At 40.1% G+C, this 8,043-nt stretch overlaps 1 pseudogene; it reads left to right on the forward strand.

Annotated features, from left to right (window-relative positions):
• The first annotated feature begins 2,347 nt into the window (after positions 1 to 2,347).
• LOC144309952 (18S ribosomal RNA) lies at positions 2,348 to 3,302 on the forward strand (annotated as a pseudogene).
• Positions 3,303 to 8,043: the final 4,741 nt, after the last annotated feature.

Genomic DNA, 8,043 nt, shown 5'->3' on the forward strand with positions numbered 1-8,043 from the left:
ATACATGTGGGACGAGGCCTATACTATGGATCCTATGTATTCATAGAAACATGAAACATTGGAATTGTACTACTATTCGCAACCATAGCCACAGCATTCATAGGCTATGTACTGCCGTGAGGACAAATATCATTTTGAGGGGCAACTGTAATCACTAACCTTCTCTCCGCCATCCCCTATATCGGAACCAACTTAGTAGAGTGAATCTGAGGTGGCTTCTCAGTAGACAAAGCAACCTTAACACGATTCTTTGCATTTCATTTTATCTTTCCATTCATCATCGCAGCTCTAGCAATAGTACACCTCCTATTTCTACACGAAACCGGATCCAACAACCCCTCAGGAATCACATCAGACTCAGACAAAATTCCGTTTCACCCCTACTACACAATTAAAGATATCCTAGGAATCCTACTCCTGCTCCTAGTCTTAATATCACTAGTTTTATTTTCACCAGACCTATTAGGAGATCCAGACAACTACACCCCTGCAAACCCCCTAAACACCCCTCCACATATCAAACCTGAATGATACTTCCTATTCGCCTATGCCATCCTACGATCTATCCCTAATAAATTAGGAGGTGTACTCGCCCTAGTATTCTCCATCCTAATTTTAGCATTCATTCCATTCCTCCACACATCTAAGCAACGCAGTATAATATTCCGACCCCTCAGCCAATGCCTATTCTGACTTTTAGTCGCCGATCTTCTCACTTTAACTTGGATTGGAGGACAGCCAGTTGAACACCCTTTCATCATTATCGGACAGGTCGCCTCAATTCTATATTTCACCATCCTATTGATTCTAATGCCAACAATTAGCGTTATCGAAAATAATCTTCTAAAATGAAGAGTCTTTGTAGTATAATCATTACCTTGGTCTTGTAAACCAAAAATGGAGAGTAGTCGCCCTCCCTAAGACTCAAGGAAGAAGCTCTTGCTCCACCATCAGCACCCAAAGCTGAAATTCTTCTTAAACTATTCCCTGACACCCCCTACATTCATATATTGGACCACCTCTACTGTGCTATGTCAGTATCTCCAAAAAATCCTTCTTTCCCTCCCCTATGTACGTCGTGCATTAATGGCTTGCCCCATGCATATAAGCATGTACATGATATTATATCTTTACATAGGACATGTCTAGTCCAATTCCACAACCCATTGATCCTCAACAGTAACTAGATGCATATCACTTAGTCCAATAAGGCTTAATCACCATGCCTCGAGAAACCATCAATCCTTGCCTGTAATGTCACTCTTCTCGCTCCGGGCCCATGCTAATGTGGGGGTTACTATCATGAAACTATACCTGGCATCTGGTTCTTACCTCAGGGCCATGACTCTATTTATTCCAATCCTACTAATTCTCGCAAATGGGACATCTCGATGGACTAGTGACTAATCAGCCCATGATCACACATAACTGTGGTGTCATGCATTTGGTATCTTTTATTTTTAGGGGGGAATCTGCTATCACTCATCTATGACCGCAACGGCACTAACTCTAACTTATCTTCTGCTCTCAGGGAATATGCCCGTCGCGGCCCTAATGCAGTCAAATAACTTGTAGCTGGACTTATTCATTATCATTTATCAACTCACGCATAAAATCAAGGTGCTATTCAGTCAATGGTTTCAGGACATATAATTCTAGGACACACGTGTGTACACGTACGTACACGTGTGTACACGTACGTACACGTGTGTACACGTACGTACACGTGTGTACACGTACGTACACGTGTGTACACGTACGTACACGTGTGTACACGTACGTACACGTGTGTACACGTACGTACACGTGTGTACACGTACGTACACGTGTGTACACGTACGTACACGTGTGTACACGTACGTACACGTGTGTACACGTACGTACACGTGTGTACACGTACGTACACGTACGTACACGTACGTACACGTGTGTACACGTACGTACACGTGTGTACACGTACGTACACGTGTGTACACGTACGTACACGCGCAAGACATTAAGTTAACTTATACAAACCCCCCTTACCCCCCATAAACTCATGTCATCTATTATACACTTATTTATGTCCTGCCAAACCCCAAAAACAGGACTAAGTGCATACAATACTCACAAGCTTTATTTAAATTGTATACAAATGTATTGCTACTCTAGTTAACTTAACACAACAGTCTTACACGCATTCGATCTCGTGGTCTATCTATAGATAGCATCCCCTTTTTTTTTCCTCTCATATTTACTATGTATTTTATTTATTATACACACTACAATTTCAGTATAAGTTAATGTAGCTTAATTAATAAAGCAAGGCACTGAAAATGCCAAGATGAGTCGCACGACTCCATAAACACAAAGGTTTGGTCCTAGCCTTCCTATTAGTTCTTAGTAGACTTACACATGCAAGTCTCCACGCCCCAGTGAGAATGCCCTTAAAATCAGCAGTGATCTAAAGGAGCAGGTATCAAGCACACTCTTAAGTAGCTCATAACACCTTGCTAAGCCACACCCCCACGGGATACAGCAGTGATAAAAATTAAGCCATAAACGAAAGTTTGACTAAGCCATACTAAAAAGGGTTGGTAAATTTCGTGCCAGCCACCGCGGTCATACGATTAACCCAAACTAATAGGCCCACGGCGTAAAGCGTGTTTAAGATACCTTTGCACTAAAGTTAAAACTTAACTAAGCCGTAAAAAGCTACAGTTACCATAAAATAGACCACGAAAGTGACTTTATAATAATCTGACTACACGATAGCTAAGACCCAAACTGGGATTAGATACCCCACTATGCTTAGCCCTAAACATAGATAATTTTACAACAAAATAATTCGCCAGAGGACTACTAGCAATAGCTTAAAACTCAAAGGACTTGGCGGTGCTTTATATCCCTCTAGAGGAGCCTGTTCTATAATCGATAAACCCCGATAAACCTCACCACCCTTTGCTAATTCAGTCTATATACCGCCATCTTCAGCAAACCCTCAAAAGGTAGAATAGTAAGCACAATCATTTTACATAAAAAAGTTAGGTCAAGGTGTAACTTATGGGGTGGGAAGAAATGGGCTACATTTTCTACCCAAGAACATTCCACGAACGTTTTTATGAAATTAAAAACTGAAGGAGGATTTAGTAGTAAATTAAGAATAGAGAGCTTAATTGAATAGGGCCATGAAGCACGCACACACCGCCCGTCACCCTCCTCAAGTAATAAGACACAACCATAACCATATTAACTTAACTAAGACACAAGAGGAGACAAGTCGTAACAAGGTAAGCATACCGGAAGGTGTGCTTGGATTAATCAAAGTGTAGCTTAACTAAAGCGTCTGGCCTACACCCAGAAGATTTCATTACTTATGACCACTTTGAACAAAAGCTAGCCCAACTAACCCCAAACTTAAGTATCACAGACATATAAAGTAAAACATTTAGTTAAATAATAAAAGTATAGGAGATAGAAATTTTAATTGGAGCGATAGAGATAGTACCGTAAGGGAATGATGAAAGACATCTTAACAGTATTAAACAGCAAAGATTACCCCTTTTACCTTTTGCATAATGAACTAGCCAGAAACGACTTAACAAAGAGAACTTAAGCTAAGCTCCCCGAAACCAGACGAGCTACCCATAAACAATCTAAAAGGATCAACTCATCTATGTAGCAAAATAGTGAGAAGATTTGTGGGTAGAGGTGAAAAGCCTAACGAGCCTGGTGATAGCTGGTTGCCCACAAACAGAATTTTAGTTCAACTTTAAATTTACCTAAAAAAAACAAAATTTTAATGTAAATTTAAAATATAGTCTAAGAAGGTACAGCTTCTTAGAATCAGGATACAACCTTTATTAGAGAGTATATACTAAACATCACCATAGTTGGCTTAAAAGCAGCCACCAATTGAGAAAGCGTTCCAGCTCAACAAACAATATAACTTAATCCCAATCATATTACATCAACTCCTAATTATACCTCCTGGGCCATTCTATTTAAATATAGAAGCAACAATGCTAGTATGAGTAACAAGAACTATTTTCTCCCCGCATAAGCTTATATCAGAAACGGATAGACCACTGATAGTTAACAATCTGATAATATCAACCCAAAAATGAAATACTTATCTACCCTATTGTTAACCCAACACAGGCATGCATTTAAGGAAAGATTAAAAGGAGTAAAAGGAACTCGGCAAACACAAACCCCGCCTGTTTACCAAAAACATCACCTCCAGCATTTCTAGTATTGGAGGCACTGCCTGCCCAGTGACACTTGTTTAACGGCCGCGGTATCCTGACCGTGCAAAGGTAGCATAATCATTTGTTCTCTAAATAAGGACTTGTATGAATGGCCACACGAGGGTTTAACTGTCTCTTATTCCCAATCAGTGAAATTGACCTTCCCGTGAAGAGGCGGGAATGCCACAATAAGACGAGAAGACCCTATGGAGCTTTAATTAACTAACCCAAACTTATGGATACTAAATACCTACAAGGCATAACATTACACCATTATTGTGGGTTAGCAATTTAGGTTGGGGTGACCTCGGAATATAAAAAAACTCCCGAGTGATTAAAATTTAGACCCACAAGTCAAAATATAACATCACTTATTGATCCAATAATTTTTGATCAACGGAACAAGTTACCCTAGGGATAACAGCGCAATCCTATTCAAGAGTCCATATCGACAATAGGGTTTACGACCTCGATGTTGGATCAGGACATCCTAATGGTGCAGCAGCTATTAAGGGTTCGTTTGTTCAACGATTAAAGTCCTACGTGATCTGAGTTCAGACCGGAGTAATCCAGGTCGGTTTCTATCTATTATATAACCTCCCCCAGTACGAAAGGACAAGGGATGTAAGGCCTACCTCACAAAGGCGCCTTAAAACTAATAGATGAAGTCAACTCAATCTAACCAGTTTATCTCCTCATAAGCCCGAGAAAAGGGGCTTTGTTAGGGTGGCAGAGCCCGGTAACTGCGTAAAACTTAAACCTTTATTATCAGAGGTTCAATTCCTCTCCCTAACAAAATGTTCTTTATCAACATTATCTCTCTTATCATCCCAATCCTTCTTGCCGTAGCCTTCCTCACCCTCGTTGAACGAAAAGTCTTAGGCTACATACAACTTCGAAAAGGGCCTAATATCGTAGGCCCCTACGGCCTCCTTCAACCAATCGCAGATGCAGTAAAACTCTTCACAAAAGAACCTCTACGACCACTTACATCCTCCATATCAATATTCATTCTAGCCCCCATTCTAGCTCTATCACTAGCCCTAACTATATGAATCCCTCTCCCAATGCCCTACCCACTCATTAATATAAACTTAGGAGTCCTATTCATACTAGCAATATCAAGTCTCGCCGTATACTCCATCCTTTGGTCAGGATGAGCCTCAAACTCCAAATACGCTCTAATCGGAGCCCTCCGAGCAGTAGCTCAAACAATCTCATATGAAGTAACACTAGCAATCATTCTCCTATCAGTCCTCCTAATAAACGGGTCATTTACACTATCCACACTAATTATCACCCAAGAACATATATGACTAATCTTTCCGGCCTGGCCCCTAGCCATGATATGATTCATTTCTACTCTAGCAGAAACTAACCGAGCCCCCTTCGACTTAACTGAAGGAGAATCCGAACTAGTTTCTGGATTTAACGTAGAGTATGCAGCGGGTCCTTTTGCCCTATTCTTTCTAGCAGAGTACGCAAATATCATTATAATAAATATCCTCACAACAATTCTATTCTTCGGTGCATTCCACAACCCATTTATACCAGAACTCTACTCTATTAACTTCACTATAAAAACCCTCTTACTAACTATCTGCTTCCTATGAATTCGAGCATCATACCCTCGATTCCGCTATGATCAATTAATACACTTATTGTGAAAAAATTTTCTACCCCTAACTTTAGCCCTATGCATATGACATGTTGCCTTACCCATTATTACCGCGAGTATCCCACCCCAAACATAAGAAATATGTCTGATAAAAGAGTTACTTTGATAGAGTAAATAATAGAGGTTTAAATCCTCTTATTTCTAGAATAATAGGCTTCGAACCTAATCTTAAGAATTCAAAGATCTTCGTGCTACCAAACTTACACTATATTCTACAGTAAGGTCAGCTAAATTAAGCTATCGGGCCCATACCCCGAAAATGTTGGTTTATACCCTTCCCGTACTAATAAAACCCCCTATTCTCACTATTATTATAGCAACTATCATGGCAGGGACCATAATCGTCATACTAAGCTCGCACTGATTACTGATCTGAATTGGATTCGAAATAAACATGCTAGCCATCATCCCTATCCTCATAAAAAAGTATAATCCACGAGCCATAGAAGCCTCTACAAAATATTTTCTTACACAAGCTACTGCCTCAATATTACTAATAATAGGAGTCACCATTAACCTTCTTTACTCCGGCCAATGAGTAATCTCAAAAATCTCAAACCCCATCGCATCCATCATAATAACCACCGCCCTAACAATAAAACTAGGCCTATCTCCATTCCACTTCTGAGTTCCCGAAGTAGCACAAGGAGTAACACTTATATCAGGAATAATCCTACTAACATGACAAAAAATCGCACCTATATCCATCCTATATCAAATCTCCCCATCAATTAACACCAACCTTCTTATACTAATAGCCCTCGCATCCGTTCTAGTAGGAGGCTGAGGCGGACTAAATCAAACTCAACTACGAAAAATCATAGCATACTCCTCCATTGCCCACATAGGCTGAATAGCCGCTATCATTATTTACAACCCTACAATAATAATCCTAAACTTAACTTTATATATTCTAATAACACTATCTACCTTCATACTATTCATATTAAACTCATCCACCACAACCTTATCCTTATCCCACATATGAAATAAATTTCCCCTAATCACCTCCATAATCTTAATCTTAATATTATCCCTAGGAGGACTACCCCCATTATCTGGCTTCATCCCTAAATGAATAATTATTCAAGAATTAACAAAAAATAACATAATTATTATTCCAACACTAATAGCCATCACCGCTCTACTTAACTTATATTTCTACCTGCGACTCACATATAGCACCGCACTTACCATATTCCCGTCCACAAATAACATAAAAATAAAATGACAATTCGAGTACACAAAAAAGGCAACCCTACTACCCCCCTTAATCATTATCTCAACTATACTACTCCCGCTAACACCTATATTATCAGTCTTGGACTAGGAGTTTAGGTTAGACCAGACCAAGAGCCTTCAAAGCTCTAAGCAAGTGCTATACACTTAACCCCTGACCAAATCACCTCTAAGGGCTGCAAGAATCTATCTTACATCAATTGAATGCAAATCAAACACTTTAATTAAGCTAAGCCCTCCCTAGATTGGTGAGCTTCTACCTCACGAAATTTTAGTTAACAGCTAAATACCCTAGTAACTGGCTTCAATCTACCTTCTCCCGCCGCGTAGAAAAAAAAGGCGGGAGAAGCCCCGGCGGCGTCTAGGCTGCTTCTTTGAATTTGCAATTCAATATGAAAATTCACCACAGAGCTTGGCAAAAAGAGGACTTAAACCTCTATTTTTAGATTTACAGTCTAATGCTTTTATCAGCCATTTTACCTATGTTCATTAACCGATGACTGTTCTCTACTAATCACAAAGATATTGGTACTTTATACTTACTATTTGGAGCATGAGCCGGCATAGTAGGCACTGCCTTGAGCCTCCTCATCCGAGCCGAACTAGGTCAGCCCGGTACTTTACTAGGCGACGATCAAATTTATAACGTCGTCGTAACCGCCCATGCTTTCGTAATAATCTTCTTCATAGTCATGCCCATTATAATTGGGGGCTTTGGAAACTGACTAGTGCCATTAATAATTGGTGCTCCGGACATGGCATTCCCCCGAATAAATAACATGAGCTTCTGACTTCTTCCTCCATCTTTTCTTCTACTATTAGCATCTTCTATGGTAGAAGCAGGTGCAGGAACGGGGTGGACCGTTTACCCCCCACTGGCTGGCAATCTGGCCCATG

Source organism: Canis aureus, unplaced genomic scaffold, assembly GCF_053574225.1.
Source record: "Canis aureus isolate CA01 unplaced genomic scaffold, VMU_Caureus_v.1.0 ptg000283l_RagTag, whole genome shotgun sequence".
NCBI classification, from domain to species: domain Eukaryota; kingdom Metazoa; phylum Chordata; class Mammalia; order Carnivora; family Canidae; genus Canis; species Canis aureus.